The 13213-nt window shown below is 40.1% G+C and overlaps 1 protein-coding gene across 2 annotated transcripts in view; it reads right to left on the bottom strand.

Annotated features, from left to right (window-relative positions):
* The window catches only part of LOC100647567 (semaphorin-1A), a 374093-nt gene that overhangs the window by 230741 nt on the left and 130139 nt on the right, over window positions 1-13213 (bottom strand). The window lies entirely within an intron of this gene.

The raw sequence follows: 13213 nt of genomic DNA, 5'->3' as shown, positions 1-13213 counted from the left end.
AGCAGGAACGGCTACGTTTACGGCTACGCGCGATCCAATGCGTAAGAAAACCGACCTATGAAAGAAGAAAGAAACTCGCTGCGAGTAGGAGAAACAGATCGAAGAGGAGAAAGAGTAAGTCGAAGAACGGAGAGTAAAAAGTCCGAAGAAACCAGCACTCGTGCACGATGCCGGGGCAAGGAGAGTGTTGGAAAACGGGTTATAAGAAGAAAGAAGAGGAGCAACGTCTTGGTCAAACAAGACCAGCTCGAAAAAAGAAGAAGAAGAGAGGAACGGATGAAGAGCGTAGGAGGACTAGCCGGAGGAAAGAGAGATAAACAGTGAACGGTGGAACGGAAAGCAGGTAAGAGTTATGAGGTAGGGGAAAAAAGAATCACCGGCAAGAGAAGGAGGCAGATGGAAAGGAAGAAGATAGGGAAGGAAAACGGTTATGCAGAAGCGAAGAGAAAGAACACACGCGTAAGAGATTGCGGCAGAGTGTCTCTCAGGTCTTGGTCGACGATCAAGCGGTGCGCGCTTACTCTGTGGTGGCTGCCTTCTCCTCCATTCTCAACCCTTCTCGCCCTGCTAAAGCCCTCTCACTCGCGACTGCTGCCAGTAGGCTACTTCTTGCGCTATAACGTTTTACGACTCGGCCTCTCCGTTCGATGTTTCTCCTCTGCTGGCCTCCTCTCAACCTGCTACCCGTCCCCATATCTGGTGCACGCTCCATGCTGGTACACACGCTGCATGCTGCACCGCGCGCGAGCTACTTTTCTCTCCTCTCCTTTTTCCTCTATCTCCATCTCCCTTGCTCTCCTCGTCTCTTTCCTCTCCATCTGTCCGTTTCTCTCCCCTTCACCACGCGGTTATTCACGTTATACTTTTTCATGCACGCAGTCCACAAACGTAACCGCGATAAAGACTCGGCTGCGCTCGCCAGACGTCAGAGAGGGGACCATAGGAGCGTTGATCGGTACTCGTCCGATTGTAGAAATCATCCTCTGAATGGGGAAGTTCGCATGGATCGAGAAGGCTCTGCGCTCGACACTTTTAGAGATGTTCGGGGAGAGAGTACTGCGAATCGTTGCAAGCAGCGAGGAAAAATGGTCGGAGTATGGTAAGAGCCGAGTAATCGACCGACCACGAATTTATGAGTTTGAAGAGTTCCGTAGCGTACGACAGGATGGAGAGAGCCCGTATTTTTGTGTACTTGGCAGCGACTGAACTTGATTTACGTGGTTCAACTTGTGTCCCCTTGGTTCCTGGATAACGAGATCCACGCGGCTTTTAGAAAATGATCTTTCACGAATTGAGAAGTAATCGCGGTGACGTGATTTATTTATTACACACGACGAAATGTTATACGATGATGCGTGACATTGAGACGCGATTAAACACCGTGTTTTCTTATTTATATCTTTAATTTTCTCTGTCATCTTCGTTCCTTTTGCAACTCTTTTTAAAATTCAACGAACGTCTACGAACAGTTTGTTGAAGCTTACTTTTTAGGAGATGCGAAAACACGTGCTTTTAGGTAGAGAGACGACAAAGGTGGAATTTATAATTGCGCTTACAATTAATCTAATGTTTAATGTTTAAGGATTTAATAAATTAAAAAAACTGGTGCTGTTTTGAGTCGTCCATTTCCCAGAACCAAGCAAATTCCATTGAAACGATACTCAAAGCTTCGATTCTTAATAAAGTGACACGCGCTGTTCTTAATTTATATAATTCTGCTTTTTCAAACGAATAAACGGTCTTAAGAATATTTCACGCGCAGGATAACAGACACATGATCGAACGCGAGATTTTCACAGTTGCTTAACTGTACACAAAGTTTCGTTGAAATCGGTGAACAACGTAATACGCGCTCTCTCGTTAGAAATCATTCCGACTGCAAAAAGATTTCTCGAATCGCTTACCAATGTGTATTTTTAATCTACCAACTGGAAAATCTATGCAAATTTTAACGCATTCGTGAATAATTAACGTTTCCACGAATTGAGATTTATCGATATCGGATAGCGTACTTAAATATCGGGAACAACTACCTGCAATTTCGACGACTTTATATTAGGTCGTCCGAAAAGTTTCTTTCGTTTTATAAGGAAATAATAGACGCGCAATGTTTTTTTCTTTTATATTAGTTTATTGAATTATGCACGAACACAATAATGGAAATAGAACGAAATGGACCATAACTAATTCAATAAAATAATATAAAACAGAAATTGCTATTCATCTATTATCGTTTTACGAAACGAAAGAAACTTTTCGGACAACCTAATAGTGAATGATCTTTTTAACTACATTCGACACAGCTGTTTCTGTTGCATACTCTAAACGTGGAAACTCGCAGTTGTATTAACGTCCGGATAGTTGAAAGGCACGGATCAACATAAACGTAGTTTATCAACGACAATATTTAATCGATAGAGTTGTTAACGTCGGTACACAGAGAAATTACAGCGTGATACATTTTCAAAATAACAACGATAAATATAAGTATGAAGATATAGGTAGGTTCTAAAGGAACGTCTCGTTCTATTTTCAAACGGAAACCCTATAGAAAGCGAGGCAATAACCGTGGAGAAACAAAGCAGCTGATGAAACTCTATATAGATCAGGGCGTACGAACGATAAACTCGTTGTAGAACAACACGTTCGATCGTTTGTATCTATCGCACGTGTTCTCGCGTCTGTTCGGTGAAAAACGCGGTAACAGTATCTAAACGCAACGATTTTTCATTTAGCGTAGGACTGACGGTGCATTTATTCCGATGAAATGCTTATTCATCTACTCTACATGAACGTACGACGTGCATTGGTTCATTCATTCGACCACGATCGCCCGTGTGTTTCAAGTTCCCTCGAACTTTCTGTAGGCGCGTGCACGCCTATTTTATATTGTACGTGTTTTCGACGACGCTCATAGGTCCTCTCTTGGTATAAAAAGCCCGGTCTTTTAAGAACACACGAAGAGAAAGGAGGAGAAAAGTTGTATTTGATTGCTGGTTGCAAATCTGATACGCTTTGCTCTGTGTCGTGAATGTAATCCATACTAATACTTACTATTTAACTTCATATCTTTCACTTTCTCTCTCTTTCTCTCTCTCTTTCTCTCTTCGTTTCAGTAATTAACAACTTGTCGCTCGCTAAATCATTTAATCTGATCGCACTGTGCCGTTTGACATGCCACCTTTTCTCTCCGTAGACGCACAAATTAAAGATGAAAAAATCCAATTGCCCGTGTCTGTTTTCGTTTTGCGTTATTTATCTCGCTGGGAACTGTATCGAACGTTTCTGTGAACGAAAAGAAAAAGAAAGGAAAGTGATGCGTAAATTACCGAGAGAGGAAAATCTTCGTTTTTCGCCGCGCGATCCGAGCCACGACGTTACGACGAGCGCTGAGACACTCATAAATGGAGTAATCCTTTGAATTCTTTTAGGACGGCTTTAGTTCTGTATCAGACAGCGTACGAGAAGTACATTGCACGTCTAGAGAGAAACGGTTATAAAGAAAAACCGAATACAAGAAGCTTTTTATTCGAGACGCAGGCAGAAAGGGAAAAATACTTAATATTGTGTTGCGCGTTACTGGACCTCGAAGAAAATATAGCCAGTTAGAACGGGGATCGGTTAAACCAGCGACGTAATTGATAAATTCAATTTTAAGGCAGATTGGGGAGGACTGATGCGTAGGGAGCTCGATACAGTTTTATTAGGTTGTCCGTAAAGTTTCTTTCGTTTCATAAGATGATAACACCAGAATTACAACACCAGTCAAATTGACTGGTTTTGCAATTTTATTTTTAAATTCCTACTTCGTGTCATATTTTTTTTCGCAATGATGTAACGACTTTCGCAACGATAACTAAAAGAATAATATAATGAATTTTATTTTGTTTTTTATGTATTCAAACTCAAAATAATTTTGTATCAAAGCTATAATACCAACACCAGTCAAAGTGGCTGGTACTTGTGAAAGTGTAAAAGGATCCTACAATCTGTTTATCGAACCCCAATTAACCAGTTTTCTCGTTTTGTACAACTTTCCGCGCGTTTTTTAAATTTCTACTGTGTATCATTTGATATGATGATATCAGTTATCAGGAAAATTCCGGATCGATCGTTAAATCGCTAATACTAGAAATACTACACCAGTCAAATTCATTGGTTTTACAATTTTATAAATGTGTCAACTCTCGTTTAGTGATCATCGTCCCAGATGGATTAATAATACCAAAAATGTACTACATAAAATGGAATTGCTTCTATAAGAAAGTAATAAATCAATAAATATAAAAATATTCTATTATTGCGTATTTTTTAAAGTCATTTTGACTGGCTTTGGTAGAAATAGCTTCGTGTTAATTATCGGTAGTTCTAGTGATAATAGATGAACGATTGAATTAGGTTATTGAATTAGGTATGATCTATTTCGTTATATTTCTATTATTATCTTCGTGCATAATTCAATAAACTAATATAAAACAAAAAACATTTTGCTTATATTATTTCCTCATAAAACGAAAGAAACTTTTCGGACAACCTAATATATTGCCCATATAATAGACGATGGATAACCGTACGCTACAGTATACGGCGTTGCAAGTAAGTCGTGATAAGTTGCGATTGTTTCAAGCAAATTTGTCGATGTGACATTTGTTTATTGGAATAAGGGCATTTTCTCGCTGCGAGATATCAATTTTTATCTCGCTTATATAAAGATACAAAAATTAAAAAATCACTGTGTATTGATTTTTACGGTGTTTTTTCTTCTTTCTTTAAGGTTATCATGTACCACGTTTAAATAAAAAAAATTCAACTTTATGTTTACGCGAGAATATTACGCTAAATTTAAATGTACAAGACGATCGTTAAAATATTATTTAGTGTCGTTTACACGATCTTTTTCCTTCAAGATGTAGCTTCCCCCCAACCCCCAGTCTCCTTTAGCTCCTTGCACTCTGAATTTTATTTCAATTTCGTTAGCAACAGCTTCCAATGCTTTTAAGTGTTTTATTTGAAATTTACTTAAACTAAAAAATAAGACAATTTAAATAAACAAAGGAAGAAACAAATTCGCTTAAATACCAGTTTTATTCACACTATTGTTCTATTTTGTAATTTCTAAGAGTATGATATATTTTGAAACAATTTCCAGGATGTAATCCTGATTTTCTTTTCACAAAAAAAGGATGGACATGAAAGAATGTCGAGTGAAACTCGACAAAGGAGCTCCTGAAATAAAAACTAATATCGAGTCATACTCGACATAGAAATGCAAAGGGTTAATCCTTTAATATTCGACGATCGATTGTTTCACGTACTTACATTTACTTTTCATTTGAGTTTTACGCGAATCTCGGTGCTGTTTGATTTTTAGCGCAAAAATAATCACATAAATCGTGGTCGTTCTACTGGAATGTTTCGCTAACTTTCCTACACTGTGTTTTCGTAGATATAGTAAGTATAGTAGTGGCGTTAATTATACAATGTTGCTGCGTGCAAAGTGTCCATTATTTTTAGGCTACTATATACTATGTTCACCGATTCGTAGGGGTTAAGTAGTCGACGTCTTCTTATCACTGAACTCGATCAGTATACAGCAGGAGTTATAATCCTGACGTCATGCTTTCAACGCGCGGAAAATTGTCGCAAATCTTGTAATTTTACTCTGTAATTTTACTTTTTACTAAATCTTGTAAAAGGAAAATAGAAGCACCTAAAGCACAATAAACAACAGGAATCGTGGTATTTATAAGAAAGAAAAATATCGCATCGGATAAACCATCGGCCTGCAACGAGTATTTTTATGTTTGGTGTTCTTACGTTCGATAGAAATTAGCGTACTGATGTAATTGATGTAAAGAAACACAGTATAGCTAATAATAATTCAAATGGTGAACTTCAGCTTTGATTAAGGGTTGAGAGACATTTATGCCGGAGAAATAATCGCGTCGCGGAAACGTAAAAGTATACGAGTTTTATTCAAATTCCATTCGAAGATTAGATACGCGGCGTTGCCTATAGCATTGCTAATTATATCGTATAAGTATGAATTTGTTTATTTCTTCGCCTACTTTCGTTGAAAAACGTTTGCATCTATCGGTGTAGAATTAGCTTTTATCAAACTATCGGAATTAGATTTCTTTCACAGCGGAAACTCGATCGACACATAATATATCGTAGTCTGAAAAATATAACCTAATTAATAACATAGGATCGTAATGAAAATAGCAAGCATTTACTCTGGATTGACGTACAAGAAATTATACTCGAGTCTCAGATTTCAAATGTTTCACGGTCTATGGCGGACTATAGGAACAGGTATCAGCGAGCAGTGTCGCTGGCGATTTAAAGTTGCAAGATCCGTTAACCGTACGACTAAACAAACGACCGATTTTCGTTGCAGATATTCGGTAAAGATTCCATTAAGGTAGGAATGGAAGTCGATGGATCTAGAAGATGCACGATTCCAGCCAAACCGACTTCCTTATACCATTTTACGAGCACATTCCACCTTACAACGCGCCTGCACATGTAGGTAGTACGTCCGTGTATGTCCCGGCCTGCAAGCAATTTCCATATATTACAAGGAGAAGCGAGTTTCATAGAATTTACCGAATGGATGATTACAACAGACGTACGTTAGTTAGTAGTTAATTACTCTAATCAGACGTCGCTTCAAGATGAACGATGGTCATCTTAATTGCCCGTCTATGCTTCCATAATTTCGTTGAAAGATTTCGTTCGGTAAGACGACTATTAAAAAAATATCGTTTGGTAAATTCCGAATAAATACGATGCAGGATAAATCATTGAGCGGTATCTCTGTGCAACAGCGATTATAATGTTGTAACGTTAATGCAGATTTTATTATTTGCAATTTAAAACCACGGTCGCATATTGTAAATGTATATGCTGCAACTTATACTAATTATTTCGATTCTCGTTATTATACGAATGCACTTTTCGATATGGCAATATACTGTTATCTGAATATTCGGTTTCATTCGTAAACGGAAAGAACACAATGAATATTAATAAATTTATGTTATATTAAAAGCAAACGCGCACACCACGGATATAAACGTACGACGACAACGATGAACAGGGTAGGTCGCTAAATCAAATTTCCAACGAGATAAAATACAGGATAAAATACGAAATAAAGAATAATCTGTAACGAGTGCCTCGTAAGAATCGAATGGAAAGTTATTCTTCGTTATCGATGATTCTTAAAACGTATGACGAAAGAATAGAAACATCGCCACTGTTACAAAATTGCACTCTATCGAAATAAGGAAAATAAAAGTCTGACGTGCGATCAAGTGGCATGCGACGCACCGTGCAGGTTGCCAGTCGAAGAGCATCGCGAGTGCAACGGGTAAACCGTTAGTTACGGTAAATTTCCGTTCACTGTCTAAGTACATTGTACTCGCGGCCTCGATAGCAGGGAAGAAACTGCTTCTAATGTCAACGTCGCCATCGTAATCAGGATTTTTTTCAGTGTTGTTGCGGCTTCCAGCAATCCGCGGGAATCATAGTCGGCAACGGTTACACTCGAGTGCTCGCCTAATTTGTTTCGGTCACGAACGCCCGTAAAAGGTTCTAATATTCTTGGGCCGGGATTATAAATCGTGCGCCGAAGGACATTCCTTCGCAATCTTTGCCGGCCGAAGTAAAAACTGCTTCCTTAAATTTCCCGCACGCCGCGAGCTGAACCGTGCCGCTTTCTAATTTATCGTAACCCTCGAGTTTATTCTCCCCCGTTTCGATATCATGGTGACGTACGTGCTCGATACACACAGCTTTGTAAGCAGAAGGCAGATCGCTAGCTTCTCAGGACGATGATCAAACCTTATTGACTATTCGAATCAAAATTTATTCTCTCCGTAACAGAGCGATTCCACTGTTTTTCTATCTGTTAATTCTTTCTTAGTTTTTCCATGGGTTTTTGAAGAAACGAATTTCTACGAATCAAGGAAACAAACGAAGCGAACTGTTCCCGGGTAAAGGCAGCTTATCGAAGCGCAGCATCGACTACGATTCAAAGTCAAAGACCGCGAGATTGTAAGCGTAGCTCGAAATTTTCCTCGGTGCGCTATCGATGCACGACGATCGAAACAATTTGCCAGAAAATGATAATGTGGCTAAATTTACGTTGGCGCATATTTACAGCGTATCCGCACGATCGCAATGGAGCAGGAACACGGCGCGGCACGTGGAAAGGAGCGAAACTTTCTAAAGGCATTTGCAAGCCGCTCGTATCCTCTACCGCCGTGGAGCGTAGCTTGCCTCCGTTAATTTCGCCACCGCTGTTCTTTACGAGCGGCCGATGCATATGGATGCGGTGACTGGCTGCTGCTACGAGTATGTACTTTGCAGCGGCGTATTCGCGATACACGAGACGAGAAGTGCAGTGACGACGAGGCTCGGCACGCGCGAACGCTTACAACGTAATTTCTTATTCGCGAGCCACGGCAGTAGCCGCCTCTCCACGGCACGCGCGACCCGTGCCGATAGCAATCGATCTTTCCCACAGCGATACTTAAACCCATCGTCCGTCAATCATTGATGATTAGTTTATCGTCTTAACATTGGAACTACCGATAGTTAACACAAAGCTATTTCTACCAAAGCCAGTGAAAATGACTGGTCTTTAAAAAATACGTAATAATAGAATATTTTTATATTTATTGATTTATTACTTTCTTACAGAAGCAATTCCATGTCATGTAGTATATTTTTGGTATTATTAATCCATCTGGGACCATGATCTCTAAACGAGGGTTGACACATTTATAAAATTGTAGAATCAGTCATTTTGACTGCTGTGGTAATTCTAGTGTTAGCATCTAGCGATCTAGCGATCGATCCGGAATTTTCCTGATAACTGATATCATCATATCGAATGATACGCAGTACAAATTTAAAAAATGTGTGGAAAGTTGTATAAAACGAGGAAACTGGTTAATTGGGGTTGGATAAACAGATTGCGGGACCCTTTTATACTTCGACAAGCACCAGCCATTCTGACTGATGTTGGTATAAGTAGCCTTGATACAAAATTATTTTCAGTTTGAATACATAAAAAACAAAATAAAATTCATTATATTATATTCTTTTAGTTATCGTTGCGAAACTTGTTACATCACTGCGGAGAAAAAATATAACATGAACTGGGAATTTTGAAATAGAATTGTAAAACCAGACAATTTGATTGGTGTGGTAGTTCCAGTGTTAATTTCAGGACTCCGTAAATAAATGTAAGGACAATAAAATGTTATTAACAAAGGTTTGATAATCCCGTTAGAACTAAACGACGACTCCGCTATTATCAACCGGTGCATATTTTCGAATATTGATTCGATCGTGTTACGGTGACTCTGGTTTACCACGTCCGGTTGGCAAACGTTTCGTCGAATATTAATCCTCAAGGTCTGCTATGATTTGCAGACAGGCACAGAGAGAAAGTTAATCGAATTCCCTTAACGCTCGACGATTGGATTTTTCGGTTGGATTCGGTGATACGTCACCGGTTCGGTCGTAGTTAGTTGGTCGAAGCAAGGAGCTGTACAACTTGGACCCAAGTAATTTGCTGGGTCGAATTATCCGTTCCCGACCGCTGTTTCCATTAATCACGCGTCATTTTAACCGCGTTCCAAATACACCGTGTTAACGAAACTCCGAGTTAACCATGTAACGTAGCAAGTTGATTCGTCAGGGTAGGGGAAAGTTGGATGCACGAGACGGCGCGTGTCGCGAACGAGTTCATCCGCCGCTATCGCGTTACCTTATCGGTTGAATAACGAAACGCTCGAGTTTGCGTCTAACGTACGCACGAGAAGAACTTAAGTTCGACCGTGTCACGGAACCAGGTTCTTTGAAATACTCGAAGAAGCGATCGAGTTTGATTTTAAAAAGATTGTCAGATTGCTTGATACGAGACTTTTCGTGTTTGCTGGCCAACATTTGGGAAAAACGAGCATTCGGGCAATACGTTTTATATTCGTCGATGTTCAGAGAAGGGACACGCACGTCTGCCATTTTTTACGCTGTCGTGCTACTGCAGAAATGTGCGCTATACTAAATTCACGATCGAAGGGATGACGAACGAGCCGTAACTAGCGTATATAATTAGGGTCTCGTTGTCGCCTGTTCGATGGCAATTGCCGTGTTATAATCTTGCTCGTAGGACTATCGTATTCGTGACGGGAGATCGACGATCACACCCTCGGGTCACCACTGCGTGACAGACACGCTCTATAATTTTTAGATAGCAACGATTGCTTACTCGAGTTTAAATTATCAAATAATTCTGTTTATTGAAAATCGTCGATTCTACGAATATCGCCAGATCGAACAGCGACGGCGAACGAATAAGCTTTCGCAAACTTGTGCAACTTTTTACGAAATCTCTGGCAGTTACAGATATTACGAAGTAAGTCTAGTTTATTATAAAGTAACGAGTGGATGAATTTGTAAAAAAAAGATTATGCTGTCAGTTTGCTGGGATTATAAAGGAATTCTGTTCTTTGAACTTTTACCAAGAACCAAACGATTGATTTAAACGTGTACGTTCAACAATTCGCCAAACCAAGCGATGCAGTTCAAGAAAAGCGGCCGGAATTGGCAAATCGTAAGTGTATTTTCGACCAATCGCGGGGAAACGCGGTCGCGAGAAAACGCGTCAACGGGAGTCGTAAATTATCGTTACGATTATAATAATCGACACCGCGAATAGATCGACCCCCTTATTTCGGTTAGGATAATAGGGGTGGTTGATGTAATACAACACTGCGATTAACAGGGTTATAAAATTTATATTTCCCACAACTTTATCCAAATCACAGTTTGTTCCAACAACTTTGTAATGAAGATAGTTACGCTGGTGCGTATGTATGAGTTAAGTAAGTGACTGATCTAAGGGTGTAAACCCGGTCAAAGGCATGTTGACTGTTTGAAAGATGGAAAATCAGTGAAGCTCGGCGACGATACCGTGACGAAAGAAAGCTAAGGATGGGTGTGTCCAGCGCACGGGACCATCGGATTTGTCGATGCCCATTTTGGCTAGAAGAGTGAGAGAAATAGGCTTCGTTCTTAATCGGTGATTTGCTATGTTAGTGGGTGAGGAAAGATGCCAACCGCCCTCGAGATAAAGTTGCTAGTGGGAAGACTCACACGTGAGAAAATGTGTCATAAGTGGACAATAAACTTTCGAATACAATTCAATGAAAGAATATTTGTCCAGTCTGAAGGACCTTAACTAGCAAATTCCTGGGATTTATGGAGGGTACTTGAGTCTATCGAGGGTACGCAGGAAGGACCTGCGGACATCTGGTTGCCATCTTGCCCGCGGTGTATGGCCTGATCTAGGCAGAGTGTCCCCGGCGTAACATCAAGGGTGTTGTTTTCTAGCTGGATAATGCAAAGCCTCACACATCTTTGGTCACTCGCAAAAAATTATAGCAAATAATTTGGCATGTGTTGTCACATGCACCATATAGCCTTGACCTTGCGCCTTCAGATTACTATTTATTTTGTTCTATGGAGATCTCCTTAAATGGTAAAATTTTTAATGACTCTGATGATGTAAAATCATATTTAATTCAGTTTTTGCTGGCGAAAATCATAAGTTTTATGAACATGGAATTATGACACTGTCTGAAAGATGGCAAAAGGTCATCGACGAAAACGGACAATACCTAATTGAATAAAGTTATATTTTTAAGCAAAAATTTGGAATTTTCCTTCTTATTTAAAATACGCAATCACTTAGTTGCTAACCCAATATTAAAATAAGTACAAGTACAAGTACAGAGATAGTGTGTGCCAATTTTAATCGTCGCTCGTTCAATGCTGCTATATCAATCGAATAAAGAATAATAAACTCATAGAGAGCTCGTTCATACATTTATATCAACGGATGTTAGCACAAAAAACAGCAAAAACAATCTATTGAAAGTTCTTTTGCTTCCAGACCTCGTAACCCAAAACACCATTAGTGTTCCAAGGCACAATATTATGGATATCTCAATTCTGAATTTTCCCATTCAACTTTTTCTACGGCCATGAGCCGCTACATAGCTTAACCGACCGGAATCGGATAGAAAAACAATTATGGAACAAAATATTGCGTTATTTATCAAGGTCTATCATAGCGTGATGTAATTTTTTCCAGGTGTACGTCGATACAATAACAAAGTAAAACCAAACTTCTTTCCCTGATAGAACCTTTCCATTTTTCCCATTAACTGATTTCTTGTGTCGTTCTGAACAATGATGTACACATCAATTCACATTCGCACATTCAATTAGGTATTGTACAGAATCAAAGTAAAATCATAAAAAAAAGTCGTTTGCGCGTCCACAGCGAATATCGACAAACTTAGACGATTGCAGGCGCGAGATACGATTCGAGCTAATGCCACGAGACCGATTTCGATCGTTTGAACGACCGGTGAGCGAAGTGGCGACAAAAGCGGCGTATACTATTTCCATTGCGCTTCGCTGTCTAATTCGCGGCAATTTTTCCACTAATTCCACGTCCTAATAGGATCTCGCGTAACTTGGTCGCGTTATTTCACTTAAACCACTAAATACGAGATATATTCAGTTCCTCGCATTTACATTTATATTGGCTTATTATTCCCGCGGTCGTATTACTCACACCATGCCGTTCCTCAACCGTCTCTCCTTTCTTCTTTGCTTCTTCGCTCTCGCTTGTCCCTTTCTTCGTCGTACACCGCTAAATGTATGCCGCTCTTAAGAGCTTACCGGCCGGAAGCATAGAAGATGAAATTTACTCAGCACTCTCGATCGCCCCTAATATTCACCGAGCGTCTGGCCTCCGGCAGAATTCCAGCCAGCTCGACGCGATAGTACTCCGAGGCTTGATTCGACTGACGCGACGTGCACGGCCTATCTACCGATCTACCGCTGTGTCAATTAAATCAAACAAAGGCAAGCGTGACGATCGATTCGGCTGTCTACGACCGACAAAATGTCACGTCGCTGCTCTCTGCCCCTCTCGCTCTTTCCATACGCCTTTTCCTACCTTCTCTATGCATCTCGCCGCTTCCATTTACATCGTCACTTTCTCCTTCCGATCTGCCTCACACTCTAATCTTCCATTTCACTTTCCCCGTCCGCGTGTCGCTGCCAATTTATTCCCTTTTTCTCAAGAAACGCGCATACGCGTACACGTAGCTGCAGTACTTAG

Source organism: Bombus terrestris, chromosome 2 (assembly GCF_910591885.1).
Source record: "Bombus terrestris chromosome 2, iyBomTerr1.2, whole genome shotgun sequence".
Lineage (NCBI taxonomy): Eukaryota > Metazoa > Arthropoda > Insecta > Hymenoptera > Apidae > Bombus > Bombus terrestris.
The sequence above is the reverse complement of the archived record's forward strand: the minus strand, read 5'-3'. Positions and strand labels throughout refer to the sequence as shown.